We start from the raw sequence: 21,466 nt of genomic DNA on the forward strand, positions 1-21,466 counted from the left end.
TGTCCATTGTCTATGGTGGGCCAGATAAGCAGGAAGGGAAGAACAAAGCAGACATTCGAAGAGGAGGAGGGTGACAAACAGCAGAGAGAGGTGCCCAAGGCCCTTCCAGCCCTCCTGTGCATTCCCTCCCTGAGACCTAGCTGCATCTCCCACATTCTGATCATCAACTCCCCTCCCCATCTTTGCTGGAGCTAGCTGGACTACTTTGTGCTCACTACCCAATCTCTACCACATCTCCTTCTCCTAACATAGCTAAATACCTCTAAACACTGATTTTATAGCTGGGAGCAATCTTCATAATCCAAAAATATGCATCTATTTCTTAGTACAGGTAATTTCTTTTTGATTGGAAATAAATATAATAGTTAAGTGTATGTGCTTTGTATTAAGTCAGACTTGATTTCAAACCCCAGCTCTGTGACTTACTTGCTGTGTGATGTTGGACAAGTTTCCCAATCTCTCTGGGCCTTCATCTCCTCATCTAAAACATGTAGGTGATGAGAGTACATGCCGCAACAGGTTTCTGTGAAAGACAAATTTCCCACACAATGTGGCAGATGGATATGTAGTCACAATCTTATCACTTCTCCTCCATAAGGCTACAAAAGTGTGATACCATTTGTTTATTTATATATTTGCATTGGGAAAAAATCTAGATCTAAACACAGTAAAATTGGATCTTTGTGTAATTTTAACATTTTTTCTTTTTGCCTCTATTTTCTCATTTTTCAACAAAAAACACATGTTACTTGATTCGAAGAAATTAAGGTGAAGTACATTCCTCAGCGAGGGGCCTGAGTCTTTCTGTTAGATAAACATTTTGGAAGAGGGCCATTCCGTAATCTTTGAAGTCAGAGATAAACTTAAGGACCATTTCATTTAAACACTTTTCTTTAAAAAAAAATTAATTAAAAAAAAAAAAAGGTGGGGCGCCCGAGTGGCTCAGTCAGTTAAGCATCTGACTCTTGATTTTGGTTCAGGTCATGGTCTCAGTGTCGTGAGATCAAGCCCTGCATCGGGCTCCGTAATGGGTGTGGAGCCGGCTTAAGATTCTCTCTCTCTCTCTCCCTCTGCCCCTTCCTTCCTCTCTCCCTCTCTAAAAACAAAAACAAACAAAAAACAGATAATGAACAGAAAACAAGTAGTTACGAGAATATTTGGTATATATCTGCAACTTCCTTTGAAATGCATCAAAAAATCAGACAGATTGAAGGGTGGGTAGAGGGATGAGTAGGTGGACAGATAGGTGATAAAGCAAGTGTAGTCGGATGTTAGTGGTGGATCCTAGGTGGGGGGCATACGGGCATTCAGGTACAATTCTTGTACCATTCTGTATGCTTGATGTTTGTCATAATAAAACGTTGGAGAAATTCATGAACGCATGGCGGTTCTAACAGCTCACCGTGGAGCAGAAGCAGACAGAGGGAAAAGTAAGAGTTGCCCTTCACATGTACTCCCCACTCCCACTCCCTCCACCCAGGTAACCTCTATATATTTGTAGTGTGCCCCCTTCCCATCATTCCCTCACTTTTTAGGTCCCAGAGGCCCCGAGAAACTCCACTTCTTGCCACGATCTCACTGCAAGTGAGGAAGCTTCCGTCCTGTCACTCCGGGCTCTGCAGCTACTGCTCCCTCCTCATCCAACCAGCAAGGGTGTCATAAGGGCCGTGGAAGCCCATCTGGCGCTCTCAGCCCCATTCAGTGAAAGGCACTTGAGGGAAGCAAGTTTATCATCCCTGGTGACAAGGGTTTTTCTCGCCAGCACGAAACTTGAAACGAGACCGGAGCCATAGACACACGCACCTATGCTAACCGATGATGTGTGAATAACTGCAAATCCACCCCAAAGTGGCCCTTCAGAAAGAAGCGGCCTTGCAGTGAGGAGCCACAAGCAATGATTACAACATATAAACCAGCCCAGAATCTGGCATGTGGACGGCTCTTACCAACTAGAGAGAAGGGTGGGCGTGCTGTTCAAGAAATGGGCAAAGGGTGTGAACAGGCCAGGCACGGGAGGAGAAATTTGCCAAGGAAGCATGTTGTACACGCACTCCACAAAAAATAAAGTTCAATGTCACCAGGAAACAAGGAATACGAACAGTGCCCTTTTTCACCTATTACATGTCTAAAGCAAAAAGTGATCATAACCAGTATGGGGAGGGGCCCCCACACTCCACCCCCCTTCTCCTCACTGTTTTACTCTTCTCTGCCCTTCTCCCGCAGCGAGGGCTTGGCAGCCTCCCTATCTTTAGCCCTTGTCTTCTTCCAGTCCCAGAAGGCTCCACAGTCTAATTTGAAACCTCTAATTTGACACCATAGCCAAAGGGAATTCATCCACGTTTGGGGACGTGCCAGGTGCATATTAGGCCAGTTTGGAGAATTACGTGGTCAGGGAGTTAATTCTACAGGAATTAGCACAAGCATTATTTCCCATTAGAGGCCTGGTCTAGAAACTATTCAGCTGGAGATGACACATCCCTTCAGTGAAAGTACAACCTTCCCACTGTCTTGCCTTTTTCAAAGCAAAAAATGCCAATTGGAAAAAAAAAAAAAAAAAAGGAGCTGGTAGGAAAATAGGACACGAGCGTCAGGCGTTCTGGCCTACTTCATCCCATACCGTCCCCTCCAGGCAGTGCTTTGTTGCTGAAGTCGTAAGTGGGAACATTTGTCAAAACATTTGGGAGACCTGACCGCATGTGGGGCAGGACAGCAGGGGAAGAACGCACTCCATTATGTCCAATTAAAAAAAAAATTACATACGCACACGTACACACACACAATTAGGACATCAGGAAAATAGACCTTAACATTTCAGAGATCGCCTAAACCAATAAAATTTGATTCATGTATTCACTAATTCACTATTTATTGATCATCTACTAAGTTTGAGACACCAGGACACACTGGTAAAGAAGACAGACCTGGCTCCTTCCCCCAGAGCTTCCATTCCTGTGAAGGAAACCGATCCAACAGGAGGAGAAGTAGAAAATGCGATCAACGTTATTGTTCTGGGAAGTCTTCCGTAGTAACCATGTCCTTTATCTTCTGTATTCTGATGCTTTTACACCTGGAGGGAGTCTTCCAGGGTTAGACAACCCCTAGACACAGTAAGCAACTTGCTCCAAGAGTGTGCTTTTCAAATGCAAACCAACCAACCCAGAGCCCACACCTCTGACCACGTCCTCTATCCACTGTCCCACTCAGGATCACTACTACTTGCTCTCATCATTCCATGGCAACCCAGAGTCTACTGAAATGATCCCAACTAGCCAAGCCAGAGCCTGCTTATTCTGCCTCTCACTTTCCTTCCCACAGAAACCATAATAAAGCTTCTTGCCCACATTTTCTCCTTGTTCCCTCCATCTCGTAACGAAACCTGGGGATTCCTGAGTAGCCCTGAGTAGCCTGCCGTGCCTACTATTTCTAGGAAATTGCCAGTATAAAAAAATTGTTTTTTCTTCAGTCATTTCCATGTCTGCACGTGTTACCACACCTGATTAACACAAATCCTGGACCCCTTAAAACAGCCTCTCCGTAAGCTGGTGCTTCAGACCCTCTCTGAAGGATGAGAAGGACCCAACATGCCCAGACCTTGGTCCATAGGAAGTAGAAACAGTATGAGCAAAGGCCTCAAGGAAGGAAAGATATGGGCTTCTGTGAGGGTCTGGAAAAGACCTCAGTGGCAGGAACATGGCGGCATGGTGCATCCTCCACATGTGCTCTCTGTACGGGGATATGGGAAGCCTGGGCTACCCAGCGCTCCATCTTGGAGTCCTTGATCCAGGAGCTCAGTACAAATCCACACAGAATGTCCTTCTTGGGCTCTGGAGGCAACCATGAGCTCTTCACACACCATGGTGATGGGAGGGCCTTCTGTGCATGAATTCATGTTCACAAACAACCTGGAACAGGAGAAGATTTCTTAGAACTTCCACGAAAATTATTTTAGAGGATATTTTATACCAGTTAGCATGGTGTTTAATAACCAAGGGCAGAAAGAACCTTCCAAATATTAAGCACTCATGCCCATTTCCCTTGCCATCTGTTTTCTCCTAAAATATTCCCTCAGTATATTACCTATTATATTCTGCATTAAGATTCAGCAGTTGAGTAAAGTTGGAGAATTTAGCTATGATTTCTAAGGTCTCTGGCTTGAGCAACAGAACTCTCTTAAGATCAAATCAGCTACCTGTGAGGAGATGGAGATAGGCCCCCTCCCCTCTCCAAACTCTGCAGCTGATAGCAGTAAGGAAGGGAGACAGGCAAGGCAGGAGGGGAGGTTGGCCAGGGAGGGTGTGGGGAGGAGTGGAGATTAATGGGTGTTGAGCCTCTCTTATGCTCCAGGCACTGCGTTGGGCTTTTTTTTTTTTTTTTTCCATTTTAACGTTTTGTAGATGTATAATATACATCCAGCAAAGTGTCAGATCATAAATGTGCAGCTCCACCAATGTCCACACATCCCGTGTATTTGCATGTTCCACACCTTAATTAAGAAACATTACCAGCAACCCAGAAGCCCCCCACGTCTTCTTTCCATCACTATATCCCCCCAAGGATAATTGCAGTCCTAATTTTTCTTATTGAGATGAAATTAACATAACACGAAGTCAACCATTTTCAAGTGAACAATTCAGTGGTGTTCAGTACATTCACAATGTTGTGCACCACCCTCTCTGTCGAGTTCCAAAACATCATCATTACTCCAAAACCCCATTACCTATTAAGCAGTTACTCCCCATTACTCCCCTCCCCATCCTCCAGCTCCTGGCAACCACCAGCAACTTTCTGTTTTTATGGATTTATCTATTCTGGATATTTTATATAAAAGGAATCGTACAGTATGTGACCTTTTGGGTCTGGCTTCTTTCACTTAGAATAAGACTTTCAAAGTTCACGTACATTATAGCAGGTGTCAGTGCTTCTTTCTTTATGGCTGAATAATAGTCCACTTGTATGGATAGACTACATTTTGTTTATCCGTTCATCTTTTTTTAAGATTTATTTATTTATTTATTTATTTATTTATTTGAGAGAGAGAGAGTATACATGTGCAAGCAGGGGAGGGCAGGAGAGGGCAAGAATCTCAAGCAGACAACCCACTGAGTGCAGAGCCCCACTTGGGGCTGGATCTCATGACCCTGACATCATGACCTGAGCCAAAATCAAGAGTTCTACACCTAATTGACTGAGCCACCCAGGCGCCCCTATCCATTCATCCCCTGCTTTTTTTTTTTTTAAGATTTTTATTTATTTATTTGAAAGAGAGAAGAGAATGAGCAGTGGAGAAGGGCAGAGGGGCAGAGAGAGAGAGAGAAGCAGACTCCCTGCTGAGCAGGGAGCCCAATGCGGGGCTCGATCCCAGAACCCGGAGATCATGACCCGAGCCGAAGGTAGATGCTTAGCCAACTGAGCCACCTAGGTGCCCCTCCATTCATCTCTTAATAAACATTTGGGTTATTTTCACTTTTTGGCTGTTATGAATCGTGCTGCTATGAACATTCATGAACAAGTATATGTTTGAGTACCTGTTTTCAAATCTTTTGGATATAAATTGAAGAGTGGAATTTCTGGACCATACGACAATGCTATGTTTCACTGTTTGAAGGACTGCAACAAACCATTTTCCAGAGTGGCTACTCCATTTTCCATTCCCACCAACAATGGGGATGAGATCCAATTTCTCCCTGTGTCAAGACTTGTTACTGTCTGTCTTTATTCACATCCTAGTGGGTATGAAGTGGATCTCAACATGATTCTGATTTACATTTCTACAGTGATGAGTGATATTGAGCATCAAGTGCTTATTGGTCACCATATTTTTTTTTCTGGAGAAAAGTCCATTCAAATCCTTTCCCTGTTTTTAATTAAGTTATTTATTTTTTATTGTTGAATTTTAAGTTATTTGTCTATTCTGGATACATGTCCCTGGAGTGTAAGCCCTAATTGTTTTTTTTTTTTCTTTTTTGCAATGTGAGTGCTTGACTTAAGCTTTGATTGCTTAAGTATTCATTTCAATGAGGTATCTGTTTCAAAGATGGTTATCTTGAATAAACATATTGCCAGCCCCATGATTAGATAAAGAGCCAGGCCAACCCTGCCCACTGAGGATCTGTTGTTTTAGAGATCTTGATTAATTCTGATAACTGACCATTTGGGTCATTTGTCTCTTCTCTTCCTAGCTTTAAATTCCCACTCTTAGGCTTTAAATTCACCAATAAAGGTTGAGCCTGTGAAACCCTAGGCCCCCACCCTCAACCCCAATAAAAGCAGAACCCCAGGCCTGTACACTTTCTCCCCCTCCCCACAAGCTCACTATATGGCCCCAAGTATGCTGTGTAATTTCTAGGTGTTGTAAGTAATAAATTCCTATTTTTTCAAAGCTTCCTGATGGTTGTCGCTAACACTGGTTATCGGTAGGTTGAGGCCAGCACAAAGCCGTCCCTTATCAGATATATAATTTGCAAATATTTTCTTCCATTGTGTGGGTTGTCTTTTTACTTTCTTGATGGTATCATTTGAAGCATAAAATTTTAATTTTGGAGTTCCAGTTCAAGATGGCAACTCTTTTCCTCCCATGGACTCACTGAATCTACAGCCATATATGGAACAGTGCCCTCTGGGTGAAGAGGGGGCCTAGCTGAGTGACTTCTACATATCAGGTGAATGAGAAAAACCCACATAGAAACTGGCAATAGAGTTAATTTTTGTGTATGGTGTGAGGTAGGGGTCCAACTTCATTCTTTCATATGTGGATACCCAGTTGTCCCGCAACCATTTGTTGAAAAGACTGTTCCTTCTTCCATTGAATTATCTTGGCCCCTTTGTTGAAAGTCAACTGGCCATCAATCAAAGATGGCAAATGACACAAGCTAATCCAACTACAGTTTTAGGCCCCAGAGTGAGGCAAGTGATACATCTGACATGGGTTCAGGACAGAAGGATGCTGTGAGGGCTTCCATCATGGTAGGCATCATTCTAAGACCCTTAACAAACCTCATGTCATCCTCTTGGCAATCCCCTGAGGGCGAATACAATTATTCTCTCCTATGAAGGAGGAAACTGAGGCACAGAGAGGTTAGGCAGTTTGGGCAAAGCCATTCAGCTGGTAAGGGGAGAAGGTGAGAGGGGGAATCCAAGAATCAAATCCAAGCAGTTTGAGCTCCCAACACTACATTATGTAAAAAGCCTAGCGCAGTCCCTACCATATCTCAAGCTCTCAGAAAAGACCAAAAAAGTAGCTATTATTTATAAAATGAAAATAGTAACATCTACATTACAGTTTTTAGATGATGTGTGTAAGTGCGGTTTTTTTTTAGAAGATTTTATTTATTTATTCGATAGAGATAGAGACAGCCAGCGAGAGAGGAACACAAGCAGGGGGAGTGGGAGAGGAAGAAGCAGGCTCCCAGCGGAAGAGCCTGATGTGGGGCTCGATCCCATAACGCTGGGATCATGCCCTGAGCCGAAGGCAGACGCTTAACCGCTGTGCCACCCAGGTGCCCCTAAGTGCTGTTTTATAAGCTCTGAAGTGCCCTTTTACTGATGTAGGTGAAATGCAGGATACACATTTTCATCAGCTACATCTGTGACATGACCCTGGACTTCTCTTTGCGGAGGATTCTGCTGGCAGAGGAGGCTTTCCTGAAGGTACATATTTCTGCTTCCATCTTAAACCAGCTATGATGCACAGAGAATAAAGTAGGTTTGTTGTTTTCAAAGCCTCTTCAATCTCATGGAAAGTTTGGTTCATCTATTTCTGGAGAGGTTTAGAATACACGGAACCCACACCCTCACAGACACGTGCACACACAGAATCATCACAGTCCTGCATGCCCAGCTCTAGGAAGCTGCCTTTCCCTTAGACACTTTATTATTTAGAAAGGAAAAGCAACGTGTGAAAATAAATCTTCAGGCTGCAGAGAATTTATCTACAGAATATTGTTGTCATCCTGATATTCAGGAAATAAAGATGCTCTAAATAGCAAAGGCAGATAATTACTGCCTTCCAAAGGGCAGTTGGCAAGAACTTCAAAGAAAGGAAAGCAAGTTCGTTTCCATCAACTAAGGCTGCAGATAATAAATGTGCTGTTGATGTGGAAGTGGGGGAAGCCCAGCATAAACGTCAGTGTTAATTACCCTGGGGTGAGGCAGATTACCCAGGCAATCTGTATGTAATACAGATGTTTGTGTTACAGATTCTAAGGAAAACATGCCCCCTTTACAACACGGACTCTTGCTTCGGTGGAAAGTTTGATCCATGCCCGGAAGAGGGAAGTCAGCCCCCGAAAGGATCACTTTTCTTAAGGCACGTGTATTAGTTTCCTATCGTGGTCGTAATACGTTACTGCAAACTTGGTGGCTTGAATAATACAAACATATCATCTTGCATTTCTGGAGGTCAGACGTCTCAAACCTGGGGCCGGCAGGGCTGCATTCATTCTGGCAGCTGGGGGGGGGGGGGTCCCATTTCCTTAGAGGCCGCCTACATTCCTTGGCTCTTGGTCCTCTTCTGCAAGGCAACTGCATCACTGCTATCTCTGCCCTCGCGTCACCGTCACGACACCTTCTCTGACTCTGACCCCCTTGTAAGGACTCTTGTGATGACACTGGGTCCACCAAGATAACCCCGGATAACCTCCGCATGTCAAGGCCCTTACCTTAGTCACATCTGTGAAGTCTCTTCTGCTGCAGCAGCTAACCGGGTTACACGTTCTAGGGATCGCAACATGGCCATCTTTGGGGGCTATTATTCTGTCTGCCTTTTCCGCTTTCAAGAGAACAGGCCAGGAGCCCAGTTTGCCTGGCCTGTTCCAATTTGAGGCAAGACCAGAAGGGCACAAGGTTGTATTTCTATTCCTAAGGGAGCAGGCATCCTGGAAGATGCCCTGAGAGCATGTAGGAGGGGAGCAGCCAGAGCAGGTGGTCTTGGACTTGACCTTCTCCTTTATTTTTTTTAAGTAAACTTTTTATTTGAGGTGGTTTTTGATTTACAGGGAAGCTGTGAAGATAGTATAGAAAGTTCCTCTAGGGGCGCCTGGGTGGCACAGCGGTTAAGCGTCTGCCTTTGGCTCAGGGCGTGATCCTGGCGTTATGGGATCGAGCCCCACATCAGGCTCTTCTGCTATGAGCCTGCTTCTTCCTCTCCCACTCCCCTGCTTGTGTTCCCTCTCTCGCTGGCTGTCTCTATCTCTGTCAAATAAATAAAATCTTTAAAAAAAAAAAAGAAAGAAAGAAAATAGACAAGGGGGGGTCTGAAGAGTCTCGTAGGGCCAGAAAGTAAGGGAGTGATTAAAAAGAAAAAAAAAGGGGCGCCTGGGTGGCACAGCGGTTAAGCGTCTGCCTTCGGCTCAGGGCGTGATCCCGGAGTTCTGGGATCGAGCCCCACATCAGGCTCTTCCGCTATGAGCCTGCCTCTTCCTCTCCCACTCCCCCTGCTTGTGTTCCCTCTCTCGCTGGCTGTCTCTGTCTCTGTCGAATAAATAAATAAAATCTTTAAAAAAAAAAAAAAAAGAAAAAAAAATCCCACTTGGATGGGGTAAATCAAAGTGGCGCAGGAACCAATAGCCAAAACTGGGAGAATTCGGCCTTCTCTTTGAAATAACAGTGACAGCTGCTGCCAGGAGCCGGCTGGTACTTCGCACCCAGCTAAGGCCATGCAGACCTCATCACATCAATCCTCACTATATTCTCGCGAATATCTTTGTCAGTTCATGGGCAAGGAAGTGGAGACTTGAGACAGTGAAGTGAACCAAGATGACACATCTGGGAAGTGACCTCTAGGATTCACGAGCTTCATACTCACGGCCTGCTCCCACAGCCTCTGCGAAGCCCTGGTCATGAGTGGCCGGCCCACAGAGGTCTCACAGGCCAAGACTCATACTCCTGGTGTGGTTTGTGGTGCTTCCCACTTTCCCCAGGAGACGGTAAGCTTGTCAGGCCAAGACAGATGGCTCCCTTTCCCTTGCTCTCTCCCCCAGGGGCCAGCAGAGTGCTGGATACACAGTCCAGTAAGTGCCTGTTACCTTGCCTGACCTGTCTCCAGTGGAAATCCCACTTCTTTCTCCAGCAAGCACACGGTTCCCCGCAGGATCAGCACATACTAAGCCCATGCCTGTAAGGGGTCCAAAGCAGAAGGCAGAGTTATGATACCTTTCTCTGTTTTACAAGTCACGTCTCTTGCTTCAAGCCAAGATTCCTTTCCCTTTAATCCAGAAGCTTCCAGAATCTATGAGCCCTACATGTCCCTCAGATGGATCCTCTATCTCGACTTAGAGAGCGAGATCTGAAGCTCAAGCAGTTCAGCCCTTTGTGCCCACACAGAGAAGGGGGAGCCGCTAAGGGAAGGTCGGCTCCTGCTGCCAGGTATGCCCCACCACCTGCCACAAAGTCCCCTCAAACGGGTCGTGGTGGCTGGCAGCCAGTCACTGCCATCTGCCCCAAAGTTGAAGGCAGAGCTCAGCACAATGGTAAAGCCTTGGCCACCTTCAGACTGGAGAATCAGAAAACCAGTATTGCCTGGCTGGACTGTGCTGGGGGCAGACTGGACTGGCTTTTTCCTGAAGCAGTGAAGAGCTCACTCCCCCTCTAAGCTCCAAGCCTGGGTTCTAAGAAATACTGTAGGGAAAGAAAAAAATAGTAAGTTAGGGTGGAGAAACCTTGCATGCATAGCCACTCGAAGAGGACAAATGCCACCTCTGGTGGCATGTCATCTCATGCGACCTCCTATAGGATGTGATGAGAAGGACACTTGGCCTCTTTAGTATTCTTTCCAAAAACCCATAACCCCGGTCCGATCATGCGAACAACACGAGAGAAACCCGGACTGAGAGACCTTGTACAAAATACCTGACCAGTACCCCTCAAAACTGTCAAGCTCATGAAAACAAACAAACAAACAAACAAACAAATAGAAAGGACTTGAGAAACTGTCACAGGCCCGATGAGAGTAAGAAAACGTGATAACTAGACGCAGAGTAGTACCCCAGATGGGGTCCTGGGACAGAGAGAGGGTGTTCATGGGAAAACGGCTAAAACCCAGATAACTTCTGGAGTTTGGGTAATAGCAACGCACCAAGCCGGCTCCTTCAAGTGGCAGCTGCGCCGGGGCTATGAGCTAGGAACACCGGGGGACTGGGTGCAGGATATACAGAAGCTCTATGTACTTCCACTGCAACTTTTCTGCAAACCAAAATTTTTTCCAAAATAAGCATTTATTTAAATTTAAAAAAAAAACCAAACTCTAGTTGAGCTTTGAAATAATATATCCTTAAGGCATTCAACAAACACGTACATCACACTTACTTGTTCAGGAGACGTTTCGAAGTGCAGCACGAGTATTAATCCCTCCTTCTGACATGACTGTTGTCACACGGAATCTGTATGAGGCCATCTAGCTCCGGCGGGCGACGCGTTCTCGAACTCTCCCTGCCTTGTCTCTCTGCTCAGGCCCGCTGCCTGGCCTGCACCAGGCCCGCCGCGGCTGGTCTCAGACCTGCTTTGACGGTCACCTAAAAGACTGCCCAACACAAAAGCAAACGAGCCCATTCACGCAAAAGCTCTTTGTGTATGGCTGACTTTACTAAAGATTTGGAGACATGGAGAGTCTTCCCATTTCTAAGCGGAGCGCCGGAGGGCTCATCTTGAAAAGCAGTGCCTGGGCCATCCCCACTGTGCAGAGCTCCTGCCACTGCCCCCCCTTCCCTCCCACCCCAGTTCCTGGGTATAGCTCAGGCTGAGGACTTTCACCTCTCCTGTATTTACCGCCCCCTACCCTGTCTGTGTGAGGGGAGTTGTTCACAATTGGCTTTTTTCCCCACAGGGCACAGACTGGCCTGACACCGGAGTCCCTCCGCTGTCAGGGGAACAGCCCTGTACACAAGGAAAGCCCTGCCTGAACTCACTCCAGAGGTGGGGGCACCGCAGGCCAGGGAGGACACAGAGCTTCTGCGGGGGGGGGGGGGGGGGGGCTGGGCTGAGGCTCCGCCAGGACAGTCACAGGCCAAGATGGCATTCAGGAGCCCGATGTCTCCCAGAGCTATGAACAGTAACCGTAGGCAGGATTTCAGAACTTCTGGGCAGAGAGGGACCCTGGAGGTGATGATTCTGCCCCTTGTTTTACAGATGTGAAACATAAGGCCTGAGGTGGGAGCCCTGAGTCACGGAGGGACTGTCCCAGAGTGAAGTTGGGAAAGCTGGGACAAAGTCTGCAGCGAAGAGGTAGCCCAGCCCAGGAGGAGGTGGGGGCACCTAGAGGCTGTCAGAGCCCACAGTGAGAGTGGCCTGATGGGGCCCTGCTGGGGGGAACCTGGCTGTCTGGGGAGAGCACCCCTCACACATTCATCCTATGGTGGCAAAGGGGTCCTGGCCAAGGGTCCCCACCTCAACGTTCCCCCCAGCTCAGCAGACGTGGCTTCTCCTGCAGCTTCTCAGGAATTCGCCCCTGGTGACCAGTTCTCCATGTGCATTCTAACCAAGGTTTGGAGTGGTGGCGAAAGTTCCAGGTCCTGCGGGAAATTTCAACGAGGCTTCAGAGAATGAGGTCAACTTCTGAAGGAGATAAAACAGAGGAGTACCTGGGAGCTGCTAGTTTGTGCTGTGACTGCTGTTCAAAATTTTGTTTGTGGATCTGATAAAATCTAACTCTCTAATATTTTTAAGCCCAAGCCCCTTGGACACAGCCGCTGTTTCCTGTTTTTATAGATGGACAACTCATTCTCTGCAGCTCATTAAGCTGAGGAGGCCTGGGAATAAAGTTTGAAACAGAGGTTAATGAAGCTCTTTGTCAAGAGAGGAAGGAAGGAGGGAAGGAACAGAAAGACAGAAAGACAAAGAAAGAAAGGCAGTAGAATCAAACCGGAGCTGCGCTTGCGGCCTGGCCTTGGCCCTGAGCCCCCGCAGAGGCGGAGGGCAGCTTCTCTCTAGCTAAATGCAGCCAGTGAGAGGCGCGCATGTCCTCTTTTCTCACTGCCTAAGGACGCCTGTCACTTCCCCTAGTCTGGTGGCTGAGCAGCTCACCTCTCTGCGGCCAGGTGTTGTCAAACGGTCTGGGGGCTGGGGCTGAAAGCAAACACGTGTGCTGGCCCCCCTGCCCAAGCTCGGCAGCTCAGGGCCCTGTGTGGGGTCTGGGGGCCCCCATTCTGCACCTCCAGGGCAGCGTGTTTCCAATTTCCAAAATTAACTCTCCTGTTGACCCGTGACATTAATCGCCCTAGTAAACATGCCCGTATGTTACCGGGGAGAGAAGGCCATGAAGCCCCCATCATCCGCGAACTAGGTTAATTTCTGGAACAGAAACAAGCCTCAGGGTGGGGGAGACACGGGGGGAGGGGGGCAGCTGAGCAAGGCAGGTCCATGTGCGCCAGAGGCTGTTGGGGGTTCAGTAAGAAACGACCCTAATAAAAGTACACAAGGCATTTCTTCAGCCGCTGGAGGAGGCGGGGGGGGGCGGGGGTGGGGAGCCTGCTCTCTCAACCTGGCTGGAGGACCCCCAAGCCGAGCTCAGGTTCAGGGATAAATTCCCTCTGCAGGCTGGGTGGTGCCCTACCCTCTGCAGGGCCGCGGCCACAGGAGTCCCTGGGACCTAATAATACGCACAAATCAGAAGGCAGGCTGCAGGCTGTGGCCATGCAAGGAGAGGAAGCAAGCTGACACCTGCCCTAGCCTGTCCCCACTGGCCTCACCCTCCAGCAGCAGGGTGTCCGGCCCTGGAGCTGGAGGCCCCCACCCGGTGTGCCTGAAGCACCCTATATTGAGAGGATGAGAGCGCCAGCGGGAATGGCAGGCATGTGGCCCATGGCAGGCATGTGGGGTGAGCTGTCAGTGAGCCCAGTCCAGAAAGCCTGTTCTCTCCCCACACCCTCCCTCCTGCCCCCAGGCTCCGGAGCCAGCTCCAGCTCCCAGAGGATGCTGAACCCTGTGAAATGGAAAATCAGGTGCATAGAGTGAGCGGAGGCCACTAGGAAGATGGAAAAGTTCGAAACCTGCTTAAGGAAGGTGGCGGGCTTTGTCCTCCGTGCTGACTCTGACTGAAGGGATCTGAGAGAGAAATGCCCTCTTTTATCCAACCCCCACCCCTAAAGAGGCATGCCGGCTCAGTGTTTCCAGGGGTACCCTAGACTTCTCCAGGATCCCCACCACCACGCTCCCCAGGCATTCCGTGGCTCGTGGCTCGGGAGACGTCACAGGCTAGAGACACAGGCTTCTTGATGTGGTAACAGCCTGGGACTTTGTGATCGACTCTCAGCCTTGTCTTTCAAACCTGCAAAATGGGAACACTTCTAGCTTTCCTCATGAGCGGGCTGCTCCTTGGCCACAAAAGAAGATGTCCTCGCTGTCGTTCATGAAGGGCAGAGACTCCACCAGCGGACCCTCACTCAGCCCCCCCGGCGGAAGGAACCGCGTGGGCTCTGGGGCCATGTTATGGGGGGGGGGGGGTCCAGCCATGCAAGGCCAGGCTGCCTTTTCCCCTGGGGCCGCTAACAACACACAGGAAAGGGAAAAGGTCAGAGCCCTGGCAGGAAAGGTGCAGGTGCTTGGGGGTGGGGGGTGGGGGGTGGTGGTTTGAGCACGTGCAAGAGCCACCTGAGGCAATGTCCAGGAGAATGGGGCCCTCGGCTCCCGCCACAGTGCTCAGACAGAGGACAGAGGAGGGCACGGCGGGAGAAGACAGCACAGGCACTGAGCCTGGCGGGCCCCTTGCGCTTTTGCAACAGGGTCTGGACGCCCTTGTCTCTCCCCAGGGCCTACCAGAGCCACTTTTTGGCTTTAAAGTTTGAGTTTGAAGCTGTGTTTACTTGTGTAAGGAGAAAGGGGGAGAAAAAACCAGGCCACTTGTCAATGTCCCTCTGCTTCCTTCTAGGGTCAGGCAGAGTGTATGAAGGGGAGGACAGCTGCCTGTTCTGGGAGGCCCCAGAAAGGAGAGGTCTGTGCCAGTGGCCAGGCACCTGCTTCTGTAGGCCTGACCCTCAGGGCACTCAGGGCTGTGGCGGGGTCAGGGGCTCAGCCTGTCTGGTCCTCAGCCTCAGTGCACAGGCAGGTCCTGGGGCCCTGGGTCACCAGGATCTTGCTCTGAATGTGAGGATTCTTGCCATGGAGAGACCAGAAATGCTCATGCCTCTTCACCAGGCCCAGGAGCTGGGATCCTGGGGATACAAGGGCACGTGCGCGTCCTAGCTGCCTAACCTTTGCAAAGCAGGGCAAGAACGATGCAAGGCTCCCAGCTCACCCAGCTCCTGCCGGCAAGAGTAAACCCTAATTCTCCTCTTCCAAGTACCTCTAAAGCACCAGGATTGACATGATCAATATTCCCCCCATGATCTGATGCAAACAAGTTAACCTCAGAGGGCAGGGCTCAAACAGCTCAACAGCTCTCATCCTGGAGATTATCCAAATGGAGGATAATCCAGGGAGGCTCAAAGACACACGGCAGAGCACCTCTTCCCCTTGACCCCTGCCAGTGACCTCAGAAAGGCCGGTGTTCCCATGGCAAATCAAACAAAAAGCAGCACTCATTCTCTAGAAGGCCCTGGGGAGTGGAGCTCTTCTGCAGACTGGGCCCACCAGCCCCCCCACCACCCCCGCCCAGCAGATAATGACACTGGGTATCTCCGTCACTTTGCTGTAATCCTGCAGCCCTGCACAGCTGGCCACACTACTCCCCTTTCACAGATGAGGAGAGGGAGGCTCGGAGAAATGGAATGACCTGCCCAAGCTAAGCGGGCCGGTAGAATGGCAGCCCCGAGCTGACGGCCAGCCCCCCCGCTCCTGCTTCTGTCTGTGGCCTGCGATCCGCTCCAGGGCTGGGAGGCCGGCGTTCTTCCCGCTGTCTGTGGAGGAGCCCTGTTCTGCCGGGGCTCAGAGTCAAGTGCCATTAACACAGCTTCCCAGGCCCCTCCCGCAGCTGCCGCCACCCTCTGGGGCCAAAGCCCAGGCTGCTCTGGTCGCCTCTGCTCCAACCCCGACCCCGGGATCATTAGTGCAGCAGCGGCCCAAGGCCTGGCAGCCTTCCCTGCCCGGGCATCAGCGGCTTCGAGCGCCTGCTTATTAAAAAGGCGAAGATCTCCTAATAAGAGAGAGGGATCGCTTTATAATTCCTATTTAGACTTCTCAGTTATTCCCTCGGTCCTCATCCTCAGCCATCAGATTCCCCCCACCAGTTGGGAGGCTTATTTAACGAGTCAGATATGAGCAGGCGCTGATATAAAAATAGAGGCAGGCGGTGGGAGCTGGCACCGTGACTCACCGTGTGGCAGGCGGCGGCGCTGGGCAGACAGCTGCGGGCCTCCCCCCTCCTCCCCTCCCCTCCCCTCCTCCTCTGCCCCATCCCCTCTCCTCTTTCCCAACTCTTCTTCTTCCCCCCTCCCCCGTCCCTGCCTTGCTCCTCCCCGTCCCTCCTTTCCCCTCCCCCTCCTCTCCTCCCCTTCCCAGCTCACAGAGCACAGGTCCTCAGAGCAGACACTGGACAAAGCAGTGCTATTTGGGGCAGGTTCCCCCAGGCTCATTTACCATTTAAGATTTCCCTGCATTCGTGCCTGAGAGAGGAGGAAACGCCAAAACAGCAAACTCCCATTCTTCTGTGGTCTTCCTGGATATTCTAATGATCCTCCCTGCCAGCTCCGAAGTGGGAATAGACCGGGAAGAAGCGGAAACAGGGCAGCCCAGCCTGCACCCCCATTCTAGGGACCTAGGGCGCACCCCCATCTCAGGGCCCAGGCCCCACCCCCATCCTAAAGGCCCAGGCCGCACCCCCATCCTAGGAGCCCCCCCCCCCATCTCAGGGCCCAGGCCTGTTCTTCCCTCCCCACCTGTGGCTCCTTCTCCAGGACGGCCAATCTGCCTGGCATCCCACACCTGCCACAGCTCACTAGCTCCCCTGTTTCAGCGAGCATCCTAATGTGAGTCAGACCCCTGAGAGCTGTCGCGAAGTCTTTCCTCCTGCCCCCAGCAATGCCAGGTTCCCTCTCTGTCTCTCTGTCTGCCTAAAATGGTTCAGCGGCTTTCTGTCGCTCTTATATTAAAGAAAAAAAAATATACTCTGCAACGGAGGGTCTGCTCAAGCCTGGTGTGGCTCCTTCTGCACCCCCACTGCACACCACCCTACACCCCCAGCCACACCCACCTCTCCTCCTGGCTGGGAGCCCCCGCTTCAACCCCACCCCATCAGGGAGGAGCTGTTCCTTCCCGCTCCCCCCGCGGAGTTCTAGGGAGCCTTCAGAGGCACCTCAAGCTGTCGTGCTCACCGAACCCCTCTGCGGCCCTTGGCCTCTTCTGTGCTGTCAGCTTGTGTCAAATTTAGAGTTACATTGATTTGTGCTATTTAATTAACACAATACTGTGAGCCCCCTGAGGGCTGAGACCCTGAGCGTTGGGCTCACCGTCTGATCTCCCAGCACAGTGCCGGGGGCACAGTAAAACCTCAGTACCTGTTTGTTGAATGAATCAGCAGATTAATCGCTGCCTGGCGCGTGTGCCAATAAGCAGACGGCAGTGGAGCCACACAGTTCTGGATCCTTTTGGATAATGAGCTGAAGAATAGTCAGGACTAGATTTGGGATGTCTTGACCTCTCAGACTTATGATGACAGCCCCCACACCTATGTCCTTGGACAATCAGGAAGTTAGGTGGAGGAAAAGGATACTTCCCTGGCTGTGAAGCATGACCCTGTATTCTCCTGTGGCCTGGAACAAATCTGTTTGCCCCACGGCGTCCAGATTGCCCTTTGGAAAAAATACAGCCACTGAGCCCAGGGCCGGGGCGAGGGTGTGGCAAACAAGGCGCCCAGGAGGCAGGGAAGAAAGAGGAAGAGCCCACTGTGAGGACAGCGCCCCCCCCCCCCCAGTCCTGGCCCAGGCCAGTGTGTGTCCTTCCCTGTGAAGTCCTTTTAATCTCAGAGGTGCTGAGACCCTGGCTTTCAGATTCCTGGCCTCCAGTGCCAGAGTGGTGGAGGAAGAAATACAGGGGCCCCCCTGTTGGGAGGCAGAGCCAGGCAGGCGGTTCAGCCTCAGTGTCCTTGGCCTTCTGAGCACACGTTCTTCCTGGGGCCTGGCTCCACCCCTGCGGTCCTGCCCTCCACCCGCCTGCTCTGCACTGCACTATGGAAGTCTGAAACAAGTAGAGGAAAACCCAGGCTCCAGAGAACCTTCCAGACATAGATGTGAAGCATACGAGGCATCCCTTTTAAGCATTTACTGAAGAAGTCCAAGTACATTCAAGTGATTCCATAGGGCACCTCTCGGTGCCTAGAGTAGAAGAGATATTCAGTAACAACGTGTTGGTGAGTGGACGGGAGGGGAGGGACGAGAGGGAGGGGAGAATTTTGAGTGCTCTGGCTTAGGAAGGGCCAAGTGTGAAACGGAGCCTCTGCGGAGTTTGCAGGGAACCTGGGCGTGGAGACACTCTTCAGTGGCCCTGCGTTTCCCCTTGCCCTCGCTCGTCCTTCTTCCTGAGGTCGTTCAGAACAGCCTCTCCTTCCTCTCCCCTGTGTGACTAGGGCAGAATCATACAAGGTCTGAGGAGTGAGGGACAGCGGCTCTTCCCCCTCCTACTGGAGCTGGATCCAGGACCAGAACGCAGTCTCTGGAAACCCGGAGACTCTTCCTCGCTGCTGTCTGCCAAGTTCACCCAGGACTGCTCTGGAGCTCAGAGCAGAGAAATGAAAGGAGCCAGTTTAGCTCCTTTCAGCTGGTGCCACCTTGGGATCATGCATGACCCCACGGTCCTCTGATCCCCTGCCCGGCCCAGGCCACTAAGCTGCTGCGTCTGTGTCAGGAGCCCAGCCTCTGGTCACCAGCCGGCTTGGGAATGGATCTGCCCAAGCTCGTCCCCGCTGCTGGAAATACCATCCAAGACTATTGGACTACTGAGGCCTCCTCTCTTCTGGGTTTAGTTTTTTTTTTTTTTTCATCTTTCACTTGACTATTTTTAATATTAATGTAATGCACATTTCTTGAAGAAAAATAAAGTTGGAAGAAATATTGAAGTATAAAAAGGGCAGAAAAAAATCACCTACCAACCCACTTGCAGAAGTCGTTGTGGTGACTTATCACTTTGACCCAGTTCCTTTGTCTCTTTTGCCCTTCGTTTTTTTTTTTTTCATGGTTCAACTGATCCCTGTTGACACATGGCACGTTAGCGCTGGGCTGGGCAAGGGCTCCAGGCATCTCTGCCTCCCAGCTGCTACCCTGTCAGCCTGGGGAATATTTCAGACCCAGAGCAGTTTTAGACCCAAAGAAAAAAAACAAGTTTTAAAATAAGGCAGCAGAATTGGGGGCAAAATTCCTGAAGCCTGCAAATGAGATTTGTGCTGTTTTTCAGAGGTGGCTAAAGCCAAGCCTGACAAGTAAGAGATGTGGGGTTCTATTTTTAGAGACGATGGCAGGCTAAATTCTCAGAATCAACACTCCGGTTGAAAACAACTTTTAAAAAGCCAGATAGAGTATTTGACAAATCTTCCAGGCACTGAAGAGTTGACAAGATACTAAAGAATCACTAGGGCCAACATCTAAGGGAAGCCAGAAGTGCGGCCGTTCTAGGAGCAGCTCTTGCCCTGAGAACATTCATTATCTAGGTTACCTTGCACTTGGGGCTAACAACTTCGTAAAGTTTGCGGCCTTCATCCCTGAAGCTGAAGGGCTACACCACAGGGGAAGGGTGGTGGAGTTCACCAGAAGTAAACCCTGCCCTGCACTGACACGCCAAGCATCTGAAAGGTAAGCCGCCTTGCCCCTGAGCACGTGGTGGCAGATTTCCAAGAAATCGTGAACACAGCGGAGTCTTCATGTGTGTCTGTTGTCCCATTTTGTATCGCCTGGGAGGACCAAGAAACCTCAAACTGTGAATTTTATCATCATTTCTGCTTAGTTATATCCTAGAAGATCCCTGGCACAAGCAAATACAAATCCTTTCTGGAGAGGGGCACTTCTAGTCTAGGTTTCCAAGTGTTCTGCAAATAATTCTTCAAGGTCAGTGAACATGACACTGTCAGCCAGGAAACACATGGAAATAAGGTAGTGTGAATAAGAACCCAAACAACGGGTAATGGGAACAAACTCCAAGGTCCGGTCACTGGGATTATTAGGTCCACATTGTTAAAAAACAAAAACAAAAACAAAAACAAAAACAAACCCTTTGGATGCAGGGGCGCCTGGGTGGCTCAGTCTGTTAAGTGTCTGCCTTCCGCTCAGGTCATGATCTCAGGGTCCTGGGATCAAGTCCCACATCAGGATCCCTGCTCAGCGGGGAGCCTGCTTCTCCCTCTCTCTCTGCCCCTCCCCCTGCTTGTGCTCTCTCTCTCTCTCTCTCAAACAAATAAATAAAATCTTAAAAAAAACCCTTTGGATCCTTTATTAAAGAAGTAAGAGAAAAGCTAACAAATATCCATTGGGAACAGAAAGTATAGAAATATGACCTAGTTGATTTGGAAAAGAACAAAACAGAATATGTAAAAATTTCTATAAGGGAAAAAATTAATAACAGAAACTTAAAAGTCCACAAAAGAGCTTAATGATAAAGTAAAAGGAAGAATTAGTAAATTAGACGATCAGTTAGAGGAATTACCCACAATGCAATTCAGATAAACCCCCTAAAATGAAAAGTAATGAGGGGCACCTGGGTGGCTCAGTTAAGCATTTGCCTTTGGCTCAGGTCATGATTCCAGGGTCCTGGGATCCAGCCCTGAATAGGGCTCCCCGCTCCCTCTCCTACTCCCCCTGCTTGTGTTCCCTCTCTCTGTCAAAGAAATATAAATAAAATCTTAAAAAGAAAAAAGAAAGAAAGAAAGAAAAGAGAAGTAATGAAAAAATTTTAATGTAGAGCGTATCAGATATTCTGGGGCACCTGAATGGCTCAGTCAGTAGAGCATGTGACTTTTTTTCTTAAGATTCATTTTTTTATTTCAGAGAGAGAGAGCGAGAATGAGAATGCACAGAGGGGAGGGGCAGAGAGGGTCTCAAGCAGACCCCACGCTGAGCACGGAGCCTGACAGAGGACGCGCTCTCATGACCCTGAGATCTCAATCCTGACATCACAGCCCTGAGATCACGAACTCGGAACCAAAATCAAGAGTCAGTGGCTTAACCAACTGCACACCCAGGTGCCCTAGCACGTGACTCTTGATCTCAGGGTCATGAGTTTGCGCCCCATGTTGGGCATAGAGATTACCTAAAAAAAAAAAAGTTCTGATGTTTTATTTTTGCTTGCAATTTTTTTCTTTGATTAAAACGTACACTGAATGAAATTCACAGATCTTAATTGTATGCTCACTGAACTTGATCTGTTTGACACAATTTGTATTTATCAAAATATAGAACATTTCCGTCACCCCGAAAAGTTCCCAAATGTCACTTCTCTATCTCTACCCCAGTTCTCAGAGACAACCACTGTACTGGTTTTTCTATATCACAGGCTAGTTTTGCTTGTTCTTGGATATCATATAAATGGAATATTACATATGTAGGCTTCTGTGTACTTT

General features: G+C 49.3%; 1 long non-coding RNA gene across 6 annotated transcripts; it reads right to left on the reverse strand.

Moving 5' to 3' along the window:
- Positions 1–2,847: 2,847 nt before the first annotated feature.
- On the reverse strand, positions 2,848–17,723 carry LOC123782960 (uncharacterized). 6 transcript variants are annotated; one of them, XR_006777079.2, is made up of 5 exons: positions 17,421–17,723; positions 12,379–12,546; positions 11,302–11,515; positions 10,023–10,111; positions 2,848–3,902 (listed from the first exon to the last, which is right to left on the reverse strand). It is a non-coding gene; the product is annotated as an uncharacterized LOC123782960 (long non-coding RNA). The 6 variants fall into 6 exon arrangements; XR_006777080.2 differs by having other exon boundaries at positions 12,379–12,503; positions 17,421–17,721; XR_015724850.1 differs by lacking the exon at positions 17,421–17,723 and adding an exon at positions 17,238–17,393 and having other exon boundaries at positions 12,379–12,503.
- Between the last annotated feature and the right edge of the window lie 3,743 nt (positions 17,724–21,466).

Source organism: Ursus americanus, chromosome 6 (assembly GCF_024610735.1).
Source record: "Ursus americanus isolate L20-20 chromosome 6, mUrsAme1.1.p, whole genome shotgun sequence".
NCBI classification, from domain to species: Eukaryota; Metazoa; Chordata; class Mammalia; order Carnivora; family Ursidae; genus Ursus; species Ursus americanus.